The following is a 14,651-nucleotide window of genomic DNA, read 5'->3' on the forward strand; positions in this document are numbered from 1 at the left end:
TCATCAGAACTCTCCTCCTCCGCTGAAATATATTCTTTCACCGACGTTGACGACATACTTTCGACACTCCCATAATCATAAGTAACATCATCCTTTTCAACCAAAATAACGCACGAAGTCCCGCCCACATCAACAAACATGGTAAAACATTGCAACAAAAAATGATTCATTCGAATTAAAATTATGGCATTATTTGCACGATGTCGGAACAGTGTTGCACGACCAGGCAACATATAAGTCCCCAACAAATTTCCAACAGCAGCGAAAAGCGACGCTGTCCGTAACCCCAAAGGAATCTGCCACAATCGAACGTGGACGAGATGAGAAACACCAAAAGTCAATGAAGTGCATGGCTTAACGCTGGTTAGCGTCTGTACCAAAAACTCCCGACACTCCGTAATTGTAATATGCATCTCCTCCTTGCTTTCAAATTCAAGCAAAACTTCAGTCGCACCAAGAGGAATGAGCCGAAAATTATATAGCCCAATCTGGCTAAACGAATCCTGCAAAACATCAACACTCAAAGATTCTTTGGTATGCACTTGAGCACATCTTTCCACCCAGCCCATGTCAAAATCAGACGCAGCAAAAAACAGACGACAACCCTCCCGCTGATCTGATTGTTCTTTACGCTGCGGTCAGTGATGGATCCAGACAATTAGAGTTGTGGGGCAATATTTTCACACAGACATATATCAACATGTAATGTTAAATATAAAAAATTAGTGGGGGCAAATAATACATTATATATATATATATATATATATATAATGTCTAGTTATATAAAATACTTGTGAGAGATTATCATATTTTACATGTATGTTATTCATTAACTTCAAATTTTGGTGGGGGCATTTGACCCTAAGAGCTTATGAATGGATCCGTGCTTGCAGGTTGCAATTGTGGTTGGACTTCCTTGTCAGTTGCCAGAGATTGGACTTTGGGTCGCCAAACCTTCTCCCTAATTTCATACCGATACCGTTGAGATGAAGCTTGCGCCAGAGTCGACATCCGAAACGGACGTTGAAGTTTTGCCTTCTGCACCACAAGAAAATTCCCATCCAATCTCAAACCATGAAACAGACGAACAGCCTTCCATGCATCCTCATTGTGTTGAAAACGAACAAAACCAAAACAGAAGCGTCGTCCAAGTTTCTTCTTATACTGGATATAAACATCCCGCAATGTCCCTGCCTTAACAAATATAGATCGTAGCTGCACCACTGTTATACGATCATCCAAACCATCGACAAACACAAAGAAGGACGTCGTTTTCAGATATGCATTTGACCTGGGCTCACGTTGCTGGCCTTGCTGTGAATGCCTCACTTTCGGACCTGCAGTATCCTGGACTCACGTTCTTGAGCTTGCTGTGTGCGCAACTGATGAAAGATTTTTTACCATTCTACGTTGAATCTCTCAAGACTCAATTGTAGTATAGTAAATGGTTTTGTCATATCCACAATGAGGTGTAATACTTATGCGGTTCAACAGTTCACAAACTTAAATGATTATTACATAATGAGATTAATTAATTGTTTGAACATAAAACTAAATAAAAAGCAAATAAACTAACGGAGAAACAACAGGTATGAGGAATTGATGGGATTAGACTTCATTGTTTGACCTTTTTGCATTTTAGTGATTCAAATACATAACATGTTTAAGCATATGATTCATCTACACCAATTCAACCCTACGTCATCGATGTCTCGCATGAATGGATATCAATAACTTTCTAATCCTAAACATTGATGTCTCACATGATTAAGAAAGAAAGTTATCATGAAGTTCGGGTGTTTAGTGACTAACAAACCTAGCTCTATGTCTAGCCATTAGGATTATTAGGTGATTAACTCTAGTTCAGACTCAAACGTTGTAGCTTCTGCTCAAAAGTTGAATCAAACAAAATACCATAGGCGATCAATCTAAGATATAGCATGAAGATCAAGAGAAAACCACTAAATCAACAACTAGAAACATGCTTTATATTGAAGAGAATCACATAGAGAGCATAAGTATCATACAACTACATCAAATCCCAACAAAAGAGAGATTAGCTATCCATTTTCATGGATAGCTTTACAAATAGAGAAGAAGAACGAGAAGAACCGAAACCGTCGCGATGTGTCACCGTCGAATCCGATCTCCGGAGCTCCTTCTATAGCCTCCTAAGCCTCTCTTCTTGTTTCTCTAGTGTTTCTCTTAGTTCCCAAGTGATGGGTTGAAGTATATGTCGTCCAATCTTCTTAAAAATGGCTTTTATAGTGAAAAATCATGGTCTGGGCGCCGAGCGCCCTCTGATGACCGCCCAGTGTCCCCTGTTTCTTCACATGTGGGTTTCTGGAACCGCCTTGGGCGCCCAGCGCCCTTTGATGTCCGCCCAGCGGCCTGAACACTTCTCACAAAATCATGCATTTTTTCCTGATCCAACCGTTCAAATTGAAATACCATGTGTTATGAACCACATATCCAAATTTTAGCTTGATCTGACGGTTAACGAATGCGGGATTCTAATTTTGCTCTGACAACTTTTAACTTTCTGCATCAAAAAGTTGGGATTAGAATTTGATATTATCATAAAACCTATCCTAAACCTAAATAATTACTAAACTAATAAATTAGGGATTAAAATGGTGTAAATTGAAGCACACAAGTCAAATAAGTGTCTAAAATGAATTCCAATATACGTAAAAATGACACTTATCAGCACCATTTTCTAATCTATGCCAGTCCTAAACCCACGATCAAAAGCACCAAACTTCCCCCAGCTCTGATGCCTCCAACCTTACTGATTTTTCCAATGAGCTGTTGCTCCATGTAACCGCCAGGACCATGGCGGAAACCACAGTGCTGGATAAGCTCTTGCAGAGCTTCTCTCTCAACTCTCTCTCATCCATTTTATTAAATTTATATCTTTAAAGGAATATTAAAAAAAAGCTTAAGACAATTTAGAGTTTTCTTTGTGTAAAAAAATACATACTCAAATTTAATAATTTATTTAAATAATAAGCATTGAATTATTTTTAATAATTTAATAATTCATTTTTTTATATGAAAAATAATTATGTAACTTTGAAATATTTCATATAAATAATAAGTTTTAATATCATTAAATAAGTTATCATAATAACATAATTTGTGTGCTTTTACCAACAAAAAAGTTATTTTAAATTTTAAAATTATAAAAATTTGTAAATTTAACAGTTCTTTTAAAAAAACTTAAATAACGTAAAATATTATTTTTTTAAATTTAAATTTATTCACTTTTTTTGTAATTAATTAGTTTCCTTCTTCTCAAGTCATTTTCACTAATATATAATAGATAAAAAAAATATAATTTGTTTCACATAATACATGTAACATTCCGATCTGACAACTGGTCTCACGGTAACAACACGTGTCTAATTTGTTTATATATGCAAATTTGGTTTTTTATCATAAAGAATAGTGAGTAAGTAATTTTGTTTTTAAATTAGTGAGTAAGCAATATGAAATATGAAAAGTCATGCGTTTATTTTTTTTTAAGAAGATAAATAAGAGATCTTCATTTCTACTATTGTATTTAATGCTAGGGTTCAAGTCTTCTTTATATATATATATATTTTTTTTTTATTTGATTGTTTTTCAAGTCAATTCCACTAACTAATATACACACACATATATCATATTATGTCCTGGTAGGATAGCTCAAGTGATAGGAGCAGGGGACATCTGGGTTGGGTAGGGGAGGTCAAGGGATCGATTCTTGGCGGATGCAATTTATCTTTCCAATGTAAAAAAAAAACATATATATAACATAATTAATATTTTTATAAATTGAAATTAAATAATACGAATAATCAATAAAGTCAATAGAAAATAATACATGATGTTATTAAATTTTTTTCTATCATTAATTATATGATTATTTCTTTATGAAATTAGCTATTCTCAATACTATTTTTTATTTTAAAATATTAATTAATTAAATATCATTATTTTGAATTTTTACTTCAAATTATGAATAATATAATTAGCATTTTAATGGTTTTAATATTTAATATTTTATTTATAATAATGGGATTTTTTAATTAATATTAATATAACTAATAACATATAAAGATCACTAATTATTAATTTATAAATTTCATTAGTGAGAAGTTCAAGCAAAGTTCACTCTATAAAATTTTCAGTTTTTTTTTTGTTTTTGAAAACATAACATATTATTAAGAGAAAGCAATTCATGAGAATAACCCTCTCATGAAATAGGGGAATGACTACATAAAACCCGCATACTATATGAATTAGTCTCATTAAAAATTTCATAAAAAAATCTTAATGAAGGAAAAAGAGTACTCAAAACACAAGTCTGCAACCAAAATAAATCAACATAAAACCTTTAGGAAACTCAAAACAAAATCCCATCAAAAGCAACAAAAAACACAAGTCTAGAGCTGCCGTACGAGCAAATTAAATCTAACAGAACACCCGAAATAGATAATACATTTAGAAAATGCCATAGACTTTCTCAGTGGTGGACCTGGCTTGAACCTGCTCAACAAAAAAAAATTGCACTTACCCCCTATATATTTTAAACCCCTAGAAAATTTTAAATTATACTAATAGACCAAATTTTGTACCTATTTGCACCAAAACACTCTAGGCTAGGAGCTAGTTATTGGGCCAGGAAAAAATTGGTCTGGGAAAAAATAAAAACATAAGTCAGTGAGGAACAAAAGTGAAAAACCTCACTCAATCACTCTCTTTCTCAGTTTCTCAGTTTCTCTTGTGTTTACCCTAATCACACTCAAGCACCCACCAAGCCACCAAGTCCCTTTGCTCTAAAAAATTTTCTCTTGTGTTTACCCTAATCACACTCAAGCACCCACCAAGCCACCAAGTCCCTTTTCTCTAAAAAACGCTTCTCTTCTTCTTCGTTTTTCAAACCGCATTTCAATTTCGAAAAACCCTGAAAATCACCCGCATTTCATTTTCTTCATGTAGTAGAAGTTGAATCATGTTTGTTTTCTCTATCATTTTCTCGATTCTGTAATGTTTGGTTTATATAATGTAATTAGAAAACAAAAAAATGTTTCAGTTTCATTTGGAATATTTTGAACCCTAGAAACCAATTGAGATTTGAGCATTTTCAAATCGATTGAAAATTATTGATGTTTTTTTTTCTTTCCCTTTTTTTGGTTTCTTGAATTGATAGTTTCATTGAGATTTGAGGACTAGACGACTTTGATCATACAAATAAGAAAAATCACTATTTTTTTTCATTAACATTGATTCATTGATTGATAATCTACTAGATCTTCCTCAGGAGAATAGAGTGTGATTCACCAATACCAGTCCACCGCTTGCCTGCCACGCTCTGCGCCGTCGATCTACTTATATAATTTTTTATGTATAAACATATTAAAGTTGATTTTTAATTATATTTGTCTAAATGTGTTCATTTGAAAAATTTGAACCCCTGATCCGGGTCCTGAATCTACCAATCGACTTCCTTCCTCACCAATATTGCGAAGCTAGACACACAATTCTTCATCAAACAACGGGCTCCTTCAAGATAGACTTGCCAAATAACACCATGAATTACTGTTTCTGCATTATTAGGAAAAGTGAGACCTCGAAACCACGGTTTAAAAAAAAACAAACAAAAGCATAGCAATCCAGCAGCAAAGTGAACAATGGTATATTGCAAACTCTTCATTCCCTTGACATCCTTGAGTAATTTTTATGATAGCAATCTCCTGACAACCTGGCATCAATTATTAAGTTCAGCACCACCAGTGCACTGTCCCTCCACATTCCACCATGTGATCAAATCAACAAAATCCCATAGATTTCATTGTAGAAAATGCAATAAGACTTCACTGCTGATTTGTTTCTTCCCTAACCTAAACCAAGCTCTTCTTTTTTGTCACAATGGGCCAGCATTCCACCAATTCATCCTGGGCCCAAACTCCATCTCATCACTTTCAGAAAAACATCCCCTACAATTTGGCACCGCCTCTCCTGATTTCACTACTGCAATATTTTTCAATCTCCTCTTCTAATTGCTCAACCCACATCCCTCAAATCCTGTAACATTCCCCCTCCATTCCCGCCGCACTTTTCAAATTGCTCAACCTTGACTCGCTCGCTCATCATCACCATCACGGATTCACGGCAACACTTATGCTCCGCCACCGGCTATGATCACCTCCTTCCCATCCAGACTAAATAACACTCATTTCTCCACCTCAAACCAAAGGTACGCTAGTCTTATAATTAATCAATACTACTAGTGAGAGTATTATAATTGCAGTCAGATAATCATGGTTCAAACATGCACTAATAATATCTTGATATCGTTTCTCTCAATCATTTACCAAAGAAATTGACTGATCCATTTCCATGCATGTACCATTTGCCTATAACCGGCCACTACACAGGACCATACTGTTCTTTCCCAACACGTAATTATAAACTTTATGTAACCGATACTAATTATTTTCAATATTCTACTTAATAGCTCTTAATTCAACAAGTTCTTTGAATTCTAATTGCTTCTCAAAGTGTAACGCCTAAAATCCCTTCCATACTATAAATATGACCCTAGCTTGTCTATTTCTTCCAAGCCACCAAACAGAACTGAAACCACTCTCAAAGTTACAATCATACCATGATGAAGTTGTGTCCAAAGCTTAGAAACTCTTCTGTAATTCCTTTTTTCTTTCTTACATTCAGCTTTTCACGATGCTTTTCTTTTTGTTTCTTCTGAATGTGATTCGAGTTTGATTATATCGAATGCACTTTTCTCTTATCTTTTCCAGCATTTTTAAAAAAATTACAGCGAATCATAACTGTAATGCTATGAATCTTTCTGATTCATGCAAAAATAATTCAATTACAATGCTTAATGCTATGAATCTTCAGGATTCATGCAAAAATTGGTACTTTTGGATTCATAGTTATGAATCACTATAAAAGAAAAATAAATGATTTGAAGAAGAAGAAAGAAGAGAGAAGATAAAAATAAAAATTATAACCTTCCACATGGATGTGGTACTTACTCGCTTGAAAGAGAATTGAAAGAACTTAGGAATTCTGGAGAGACGATCGTGCTGATACCGTGTTATGAATAAAGAGTACACAAGTATGGAAAGAGAGGAAGAGAGATGTATGAGAGATAGAGGAATAGACAGATGGGGATACTCTGCTAGGTGCAGACTCCCTTGTATTTATATTATTAGGTTTAGAGTGTTGAACAAATATACATGTGGGTCTAGCCCATAGACTCCTAACTCAGATGGACATCCATATATTCATAACAAAAATAAACAATGACAAACACCTTTAATAATAATAAATAATTTTGTAATCATATGGATCTCATCTTCGAGAACGAGGCTGGTAGATTACCCAATGCCACATTTCAAGAACCAATATTTTTCACTCTATCTTGTTGTGGCAAAAGAACAAAATTACAGTATTATTGGCATATTTCGTTTTCCGACCTTATGGAAAGTCTTCATGTCGCATCTTTTTTTCTCATTTAGTGTATCTCTTATAATCATTTAGTTTACCTAATAGTCACTTTGAGATACCAACAATCCATGTGCATTGCATGTATGATAATGTGATGTTTGTATGGTAAATGGAACATATAGCTAGTACGTGGTACGCTTCAAAGCTATTTTAAAGAATCACTTTTTCTGTACCCAAAAAAAGAGAAGAACCCACTTTTTCTATAGTGTCGTCACAAAATATCAGCCATTTCCATGAATATAATATATTTTTGATGAATAAGATGGGGCTAAATGCTCAACAAGTGGAACTAAGATCAAGTAAAGAGTATTACAAAAATGAAATATTTAAGGGATGGGAATATACTAAAAGCAAGAAGATTCTAAAAAATCTTAGAGGATCGAGTGTTGGGAAAGAACACAGCTGAAGAAGTAAAATAAACCAGGAGCGCAATCAACAACACAAGAATATAACGTGGAAACTCCAAAACCGGAGAAAAAACCACGGCCGTTGTCAAAACCGACAACCAGAGAATAAACACTATGTGAAAATTGTTACAACACATAGACTTCACTCTCAACCACCCCATAACCCCAGTACACCCACACTCTCCAAAGTAAATATTTGAACTACATCTCACAATACTCTAAAACAAGAGCATAAGAGAAAAAAAAAACACAAATATAAACTTAAAGTGTTTTCAGGTGCTACACCTTTTGGTGTTTTTGGTGTGTTGAAACAAGGAGCCTGAGATCCCTATATATAGTATTAAACCCTCCCACCCCTAACTAATCTAAGCGATGTGGGACTTCTCTAAGATGCATAACTTGATCTTTTTTCTCCTTCATTAGCAATGTGGGACTTACATTGCAATCAACCCCAACATCGAGCTCAACGTACATGGAACATGGTTAATTAATCTGTATTTGGCAAAAGTACTGGTCACATAATTGGTTTCTCTAGAGCTGTGCTTCCAACGAAAATTGTGATATTGGCAATCAAAGAGAAGAGCTCTCTCGCCAAAGAAGAGCAAGGAAGCTTATAGAAACCTACGAATCACTCTCAATTAAGACTTTACAAAATCCGCGAGCTAGAGCAAGCTTAACCCCATGAATGATCCCTCAATTTTTAGCTTTTGAATCCCCCAATTTCAGAGTACCCAGCCAAGAACCTCCCTTGATATATAGTCCTGAAACAGCCCCACACTCTAGTGTTATATACCGGGGTGAAATGAACCATCTGTATTAAGTTTGATCTATGGCTCTGTAGGAGGGGATTGACCAATTAACCAACACTGTCTTGAAAATTCTCATCCCTGCTTCTCGAGATGATTGAGCTCCCGCATCCAACTTAAGATCATTAACCATATGGTTTACCTGTCAAGTGATCACCGCAGTTGTCTTACCATTTCTATTAGATACTAATACTAATTCATTCCTTAATCTCCAAACAACGTCCAAAGCAACTCCAAACACCACACACTAGAGTATACCAAGATGACATAGTGGACTGGAAGGGTTCATAAATTCATTCCTAGCTCTCCAATTTTCTCACATGGAAAGGGATTTACGAACCTATGTATCACTGTGACAACTGACAAGATTACTAGGATCACCATGATAAGTTTCAAATTCAAAGTTTAGAATCACCGTCACTAGGATCATCACCAAGATCAGTTTCAAGTTTCAGGTTTAGGATCACCGTGACTAGGATCACCAAGAATAATATTTCAAGTTTCAGGTTGATAATCACAGTGGCTAGGATCACTGTGACTGGTGGGGTTCTGAAATTCATTCCTAGCTCTCCAAAGAACGTTCAAAGTAACTCCAAACACCACACACCAGGGTATACCAAGTGGGTCCCATAGGTTCAGAAGTTCTTTCTTATGTGAAGATAAAATTGATAGATATACACCTCTTTTGGATTCTCTCCCAACTGCGAGGAGGAAAACTAACGTGCATGTGACACCATAATCAATTTTAATTAATCTCCAAATATGACTTTTATATAAATATTTAAAATAACCATCTATAAAAGGAAAATAATTTGAATCTAAAATCAAATGACACTTTGTCCATCAACAACTCCTAACAGTGTTGGTAGCTAGTTGAACTTCTTAAGCATTTAGTTGAGAGTTTAATTCTTGGACCGTGTGTATAAAAAATGATTTGTTAGGAAATACATATTCACTTAATGTAATATTTGATTCTCGAGAGTATTAGACTCATGTCTGTCGGCTGTATGAATACCTTAATAATAATAAAAACTCTTTCATAAATATTTTAAAAACTGCCCAAGACATTCTAAATTGTAATTTTCTAAATAAAAATAAATAAAAACACATTTCCTTAATTTTTATAAATTTTGTAATATTTTTAGTCATTTTCGTCATTATACAACATAAAGTAATTCTAATCATAGCTAGTTACTTTAACGAAATTCTCTTAGGGGTCGTTTGACACACAACATTAGACATGATAGTACAAGCTTACACAATACATTATGATTTTACCATTGTTTGGTGTTAACATTATATTGTATAACCTTACACATCAATACCTTCTTATACATTAAAATGATAAATTATTTAATCCACCATATAGATGACGGATAAGACAGAATAAGACAGAATAAGAGTGTGATGTCTAAACTTCATATTTAATTCACCGCACCACCATCACCACCTTCCACCGTTGCCACCACCATCCTCCACCTCTGCCACCATCGTCACTGCCGCCATCACCATCGTTATCGCCACTGCCACCACCGACACCACCCTCCACCTCCGCCTCCACCACTGCTACCACCGCCTCTGCCATAATCTTTATCGCCATTACTACCACCACCTCCACCACCACCACCACTGCAATTACCACCACCATCATCACCATCACCTTCCAACACCACCGCCATCATCATCACCACCACTATATACCGCCATGATCCACCACCCCCACTACCGCCAAAGCCACCTCCATCCACCGCCGCCACCATTGCCACCTCTACAGCCACCACCACAACCACTATCCTCAATCACCGCGATCACCATTGTTGCAGCTACATCAGTCGCCACCGCCATCTTTACCACCACTAGCACAATCCTGATTTCTATAATATCTATCATGGTTCAATATTTCACAAAACATGTCTATATTAATTTAAATGAAATAATAAGTTATACACTACATGATCAAATATTGTATAGTATTAAATTTTTAGCAGACCTAATACTATTAGGGTTAATATTACCAGACTTTATACTATCGGACCTTATACTATACAACATATTAAAGGGACCCTTAAAAAATTCACCTTCGTGATAAGTTATCCAAACATAAATCACATTATTTTAACTCACGTTTACAATACTCACTATTTTGCTAGAATCAATGCTACCTTTACCTTTCATTTTCTTATATATAAAATAATAAGAGAAGGTTTTTTTTTTTGGTCAAATATAACAGAAGGTTTAATGAGCTGCTGATTTGTTTCTTCCCTAACCCAAACCAAGCTCTTCTGTTCTTTTTGTGACAATGGGCCAGCCCCTCCACCAATTCATCCTGGGCCCAAACTCCATCTAATCACTCTCAAAAAATCATCCCTTACTTTCGCATCGCCTCTCCTGATTTCACTACTACAAGTCTACAATCCCTATTTTTGAATATTGGCATCAATCTCCTGTAGTAACTCCTCTTCATCATAACCCACATCCCTCAAATCCTGTAACATTCCCCCTCCATTCCCGCCGCACTTTTCAAATTGCTCAACCTTGACTCGCTCGCTCATCATCACCATCACGGATTCACGGCAACACTTATGCTCCGCCACCGGCTATGATCACCTCCTTCCCATCCAGACTAAATAACACTCATTTCTCCACCTCAAACCAAAGGTACGCTAGTCTTATAATTAATCAATACTACTAGTGAGAGTATTATAATTGCAGTCAGATAATCATGGTTCAAACATGCACTAATAATATCTTGATATCGTTTCTCTCAATCATTTACCAAAGAAATTGACTGATCCATTTCCATGCATGTACCATTTGCCTATAACCGGCCACTACACAGGACCATACTGTTCTTTCCCAACACGTAATTATAAACTTTATGTAACCGATACTAATTATTTTCAATATTCTACTTAATAGCTCTTAATTCAACAAGTTCTTTGAATTCTAATTGCTTCTCAAAGTGTAACGCCTAAAATCCCTTCCATACTATAAATATGACCCTAGCTTGTCTATTTCTTCCAAGCCACCAAACAGAACTGAAACCTCTCTCAAAGTTACAATCATACCATGATGAAGTTGTGTCCAAAGCTTAGAAACTCTTCTGTAATTCCTTTTTTCTTTCTTACATTCAGCTTTTCACGATGCTTTTCTTTTTGTTTCTTCTCAATGTGATTCGACTTTGATTATATCGAATGCACTTTTCTCTTATCTTTTCCAGCATTTCAGTGTTTTTTTATACGCTATTTACCGTGTTCCATGACTAGAAATTTTGGTTTTCTGCAGGTTGTCGGGGTTATTTTCGCAGTGGTGCTATTGGGATCACTAGGAGTGAAGGTAGCAGAATGCAGAGTAGTAAGAAGATTACAGGATCTTGAGTACCCTGCTATCAATTGCAGAAAACATAGTGCAGTTTTGACTGATTTTGGTGGTGTTGGTGATGGCAAAACATCAAACACCAAGGCCTTTCAATCTGCAATCAGCAATCTCAGCCACTATGCGAATGATGGCGGGGCTATACTGGTGGTGCCACCAGGGAAATGGCTCACTGGAAGCTTTAATCTCACTAGCCATTTCACACTTTTTCTCCAAAAAGATGCTGTCATTCTTGGATCCCAGGTATTTGACATCCATTGTTAATTTTTTTTTTTCATTTTTCATTTTCTCCTAAATCAACACTTCATTGACCAACATTAACAGGTTGAATCAGAGTGGCCCTCACTTCCTGTTCTTCCATCATATGGCAGAGGAAGGGATGCACCTGCTGGAAGGTTCAGTAGTCTCATTTTTGGAACACACCTCACTGATGTTGTTATTACTGGTAAAACTACAAGGACCATATATTATCATCTCATCTCTATTAGAATTTGTTAATATCATGCCTCTTTGGAAAATCTTTTTTAATGTCACATGTTTTGAATCTGTTCATTAGGTCACAATGGTACTATTGATGGGCAAGGATCTTACTGGTGGGACAAGTTCCACAAGGGACAATTTAAACTCACCAGGCCTTACATGATTGAGATTATGTACTCTAGTCAAATTCAAATCTCAAATCTCACTTTGGTCAATTCTCCATCTTGGTTTGTCCATCCAATTTACAGCAGGTTTGACAATGATTTTCATTTCAATTTATGTTCAATCTTCATGGACCATATGTTCTGTTATTCTCATGTTCTTGTCACACCTTTCACTGCAGTGACATTATAATTCAAGGGCTGACCATTCTTGCACCAGTTGACTCTCCCAACACAGATGGAATTGATCCTGGTAATTTTTATATCATTTCTGTAATTCTATTATATATAGTTTACTTCCACTGGATTTCAATTTAGTCTTTAAAAGATGGAAATTATGATTAATATGATCCTTGAAGGATGAAAAAGGACAAAATCCATTTTAGATCTTGAAAGACTAATTGAAATTTGGTTTCATCTTTCGGCGGCTAGTTTGTCTACTTTCTTAGCCCTGATATTTTTCATCGACTAAAGTTACTATTCACTCAAATTTCAATCATTCTCTAACTATTTTTTCCTCCATTTTACAGATTCTTGTTCAAACACTAGGATTGAAGATTGCTATATTGTATCTGGTGATGATTGCATTGCAGTGAAAAGTGGTTGGGATGAGTATGGAATCAAAGTTGGGATGCCAAGCCAGCACATAATAATCAGAAGACTTACATGTATATCCCCTGATAGTGCTATGATTGCTTTAGGAAGTGAAATGTCTGGTGGAATCCAAGATATTAGAGCAGAAGACCTCACTGCCATCAACACTCAATCAGCAATTAGAATCAAAACTGCAGTTGGTAGAGGAGCATATGTGAAGAACATTTTTGTCAAAGGAATGAACTTGTTCACCATGAAATATGTGTTTTGGATGACAGGTTCTTATGGATCACACCCTGACACTGGCTTTGATCCAAAAGCACTTCCTACCATCACTGGAATCAATTATAGAGACGTGATTGCAAAGAATGTCACATATCCTGCAAAGCTTGAAGGAATTGCTAATGATCCTTTCACTGGAATTTGCATTTCTAATGCGAATATTGAGAAAGTGGGAAAGAAATTGGCATGGAATTACAAGCAATGTGTCTCCTGAGCCTTGTGCATTGCTGCAAGAGAAGCCTGGGAAATTTGACTGTCCTTTTCCAGCAGACAAACTTCCCATTGAAAGTGTTCAACTGAAGACTTGTTCCTTTAAAAGTTTGTCACTCTTCTGAGAGAATGAATGTATTTTAAATTTTGAATGTAATACAATAATGATGCTATTGTTATCTATGAAAGAGTTCTGAAAAAATTAAATCAAAGTTAGAGAGTAAACATGCGTTTTCCTTAGTACCAAAATGTTGTTGGGGTTGGATTACCTTTAATTGCTTATTTGAGCTTATGTTAAAACATAAATATTTATGCAAGTATTTGACATAGCTTATGTAATTGGCTTATGCCTTATGGCCTATTTACAAGTTGCTTTGAACTAATTTTCATAAACTGTTTTGATTAATTTATGAATAGCAACTTATGCGTTATGTTAACGCATAACCTATGTTCTAATTGGTTAAATAAGTTTCTCAAAATAGCTTATGAATAAGTAATTAATCTGCTTATCGCTTAATTAATTTGTTTACTCAAAACACAACCTAATCAGCACCTGGTATTAATGCCCCAAGTAACTCTTAGTAGATCTGAGGTAAGCTGTTTTGTGCCCTCAATTGGGACTTGGGAGGTCTGATTCTTGGAAGTGGATACCTGATCAACATGGAATTTTTTCAGTCAAGTCCGCCTATGAGTTTCTTCACTGGTGTGACAATGTTCAAAGGGATAATTTTTTTATGCTGCTGTGGTCCATCAAGGCTCTGCGAATGCGATTGCATTGAGCTGGAAAATGCTTATTAATAGGGTTCAAACCAAGG

General features: G+C 35.5%; 1 pseudogene; it reads left to right on the top strand.

Annotated features, from left to right (window-relative positions):
• The first annotated feature begins 11,862 nt into the window (after window positions 1–11,862).
• LOC130748356 (probable polygalacturonase) lies at window positions 11,863–14,003 on the top strand (annotated as a pseudogene).
• Window positions 14,004–14,651: the final 648 nt, after the last annotated feature.

Source organism: Lotus japonicus, chromosome 3, assembly GCF_012489685.1.
Source record: "Lotus japonicus ecotype B-129 chromosome 3, LjGifu_v1.2".
Lineage (NCBI taxonomy): Eukaryota > Viridiplantae > Streptophyta > Magnoliopsida > Fabales > Fabaceae > Lotus > Lotus japonicus.